Source organism: Olea europaea, chromosome 12, assembly GCF_002742605.1.
Source record: "Olea europaea var. sylvestris chromosome 12, O_europaea_v1, whole genome shotgun sequence".
NCBI lineage: Eukaryota > Viridiplantae > Streptophyta > Magnoliopsida > Lamiales > Oleaceae > Olea > Olea europaea.
In genome coordinates, this window is record NC_036248.1 from 10,686,579 (window position 1) to 10,690,692 (window position 4,114).

Below are 4,114 nucleotides of genomic sequence, written 5' to 3' on the forward strand. Positions count from 1 at the left end.
ATAATATTCTTAAATAGTATTTCTATCTTAAATAATGTGAGGGAAAAGGGAAAAGTCAAAAACAGATCAGGCCGGCCAGAGAACTGAGAGAAGAAGAAAAAACTAAGCAATCTTCTTTTCCAATCGTCTTTTTGGAGAAAAAAATTAAAGAAACCAACCATTTTTTCCAATTGCCTCAAAGATTCTTGAGGCAAAGAAGAGAGAAACCAATTATTTCTTTTATATAGTAGATGAAAATACTACTATAGATGATGCACAATTACCTGAAGATTTTTTCAAAACCAATTATTTCTTTTATATAGTAGATCGAGCAATTAGATCACTTGAACGAAGGTTTGATCAATTCAATTCATATGAAAAAAAAAATTGAATTTATATTTTCTTCTAACAAGTTAAACTCATTGGATGTTGCTAATTTGAAAGTATGTTATGATCATCTTGATATTGTTTTAAGACATGCAATTTTTTGCGATCTAGATTGTGAAAATTTATTTCAAGAGTTAAAAATTTTGCGAAATCTTTTGTCAAAAGAAATAAAGACAGCTTTTGATATATTGACTAATTTAAAAAGATTGGATTGCTTTTCGAATACATGTATTACTTATAGAATATTATTGACAATTCCTGTTACTGTTGCATCTGAAAGAAAATTTTCAAATTGAAGTTAAAAGTCTTATTTGCGATCAACCATGTTACAAGAACGATTGAATGGATTAGTTTTAATATCTGTTGAGCAAGACTTTCTAAATTATGAAAGTTTAGTAGGTGAGTTTGCTTCTAAAAATGTAAGAAGAAATATTTTTACATACTTTTGTTGTATTTCAAGCTTTACACTTGATACACACACACACACACACACACACACACACACATATATATATATATATATATATATATTTTCAAGGTTTGCTTATATGAAATTGCACAAAGAGGCTAATGGATTGGATGGTTCTTTGTTGATGACATATGATTTTTGATGAAATCCGAGAGATGCTTTTTAACTTTATTTATATTTTTCTTGTTCATGTATGAAAGAAAAAAAATTAAATATCATATTTTTGCAATGAAATAATATTATTGAAATATTTTTTTAATATATGTTTTAGTTACTTGAAGGGGATATCATTTTAAAATCTCGCACAGGACACCCAAAATCTCAGGATCGACTCTGATTGGGTGCAATCGACTGGGCATAGGATTGGTAAAAAAATCTATCCACTCGAACCCTCTGACCCCAATCAAAATGGTATGAGAATTCCTATTTCCAGTTTCCGTTTAGTGTCATTTAAAAATAAATAAATTTCAAATAAAAATATAATTTACCCGTCACACTCTATCCATCCTCTCTTCAAGACTTCAACAGTTCAACCACAAGGTAATTGGGACAGTACTATTATAGGGATGTAAATGATTGAGTCGAGTCAAGTTACTCGATTCACTAACTGCTCCACCACAACATTATTTTCTAAAATCTCATTGAAAATTTAATATTTTTGTCTTGAGCCTGAGCTGCCTCGTATAGAAAATGCTAGCTCGAATAGCCCTACGACTCAGTTTTTCTTTGAGGTTGTTCATGTTTGTCCCCTAATTTTAAAAATTTATTTTTCTTCTAACTCATTTTCAATCACACATTTCATAAGATCCACAATTTTTATCAATTTTTCAACTGCACATTTCACCAATTTTTTATTAAAATTTACTAAAAAAATTTAGCCCCTAGTTGTGGCCATTATTGAGAAAAAAAATTATATTTTGAATAGTTATTTTTTGGAGATTGTAAGGAAAAAGTTATGGAGCTTAGTTGCAAAATATTTTATCATTTAAATGTGTGATTAAAAATGAGTATAAAAATAAAAGAGTTTGTTTTACAAGAAGACAAATAGGAGACAATTTTTCAACAGAGTTGCACATACAGAAGCCCTTTACACAGAATTTGGCCAGACAACACACAACATGGAGTGGGTGGGTGATTTTTGGCATTATTTTATCATCCACATGGAGCCCACCATATGAGTAATCTGGTGGACTTCTATAGCCTCATTTCTGTACAAAGGGCTTAAACCTTAATTTTTATCCAAATCAAATATAGGCTTACTAAGACTCGTATTCTATCTCTGTATTACTAATTTTGAATGCTTTTGTTCCCCAAAAATGGTCAGCTTCTTTGTCATTTATTCGACCAATCTTGAAACAGTCTAAAAAATCCTATTACATAAAGCAGCGATTTCATATCAAAGTTACTATACTTATTTTATTTAATAACAAGAAATCTTTTATTATTATTATTATTATTATTATTATTATTATTATTATTATTATTATTAGTTAGAAGTATGATTGTGGTGTTTTGAGAATTTAGTGTTCGAAATTACATTTACTAACTACCACAACCGATAACGATAAATCGATTGGTTTCACGTAAAAATACTCTATAATATGTTCACATGCATTGAGAAACAAAAAGCATGTATACTTAGAAGAAATAAATTAATTATACAATATCGTTCACATTCACATTAAATCACGAGTAATTTTACATCGTAGGATCTAATTTAGTAATTATCGAACAATAAATTATTTATGCTTCCAATCAACACATTTATGCTGTATGAAACTATTTTATATTTCCATAACTGCGAAAGAATTGTTATTTTAATTTTCCGTTAATTGTAATTTTGTTGTGTTAATATGTTCTTTTTTTATTTTAATTTTAGGATCCGATTTGTTTGTTGATGGTGATAAAGAGCCCTTATATAAATAATTTCTCAATATATTTAAAAAAAATCATAAAAATATCCTTATTTCATAATTATATATGTATATAATATTCACGATTAAGTATAATAAAATAATTATAGTCGAATATCTAGACATATAATATATTTTTCTCGTATTTGTGTCTGCACATTGAACCTTGAATAAATAGAAAGATGCAGGCACTATCAACGTAGCACCTATAAATCTGTTTATACGAGATACCTGAACAAGCATATTAATCCCTAGCTATAGACAGTGCCAGAGATGGAATCCACAAATGTTAACATGTGGACTTCCATGTATTGCTCTTTAATGGGTTGTAATTGCTAACACATAACTCAAAATTTTTTCTCATCTTTTAATAGCACATTTTTCAAAAATTACTATTCCAAAATAAAATTAAAATGGAGACTAAACAGGGGGTTTAATCTGGATAGCTCACTTAAACATCAATTTTTTTATGCAGAACATGAATTTTTAGCTCCTGTTTGACAACCATTAAAATGAATTTTTTTGAGTTTTGAAGAATGTATGGTTAAAAAGTAGAAAAAAATTAAGTTTATGAGCAAAATATTTTATTGTGAAAATCTGTGGCTAAAAATAAATTAAAAAAAAAATTATTTTAGAGGTTATCAAACAAGGACATAACAATATCAAGTCAATATTAAGTCCCTGTTTGAAGTTCATTAATTTGAAAAAATTGAGTCTTGAATAGTGATATTTTAATGAATTTGTGGTTAAAAGTAAGAATTTTTTTTGAATTTATGTAAAACATTTTAGTGTATTATTGAAAATGAATATGAGAATTAAAGAATTTTATTTAAAAAGGAGACAAACAAGAGCTAAATAGATAAGTTCTTCTCTTATTCTGGAACAATTCAAAAGGGGCTATCAAATGTAAACATTAACATCCAAAGAGTACCCAACATCTTAATCTAAGCCCTTCTTTAATTCACATTATTTCATAATAATGTACTTTTGAATAGTGTATTGATGAAAAATATGTGGTCAAAAAATAAAGAAAAGTTTTGAATTTGAGTATAATATTATTTTTACTGAAAAATGTATGGTTGAAATAATGTCAAATTATTATTTAATAATATATTTTTTGAAATAATGTGGGTCAAACAGGGCCTAAATATATACCCCAAGAAATGGACATCCACATGGCCGAGGGAGAGCAACTCCACGTATATTCCTCCCTGCACACTTGGCACTAAAGGTCAAAGAACATGACCGTTCCTAGCTAAGGTGGTTGCGGCCACAAACACTCCAACGATTAAATTAGTCGATTATATTCTACACAATTGGTTCCTGTAGCAAAAGCCGTCGAACCTTTTTAAATTATCTCAAAAAG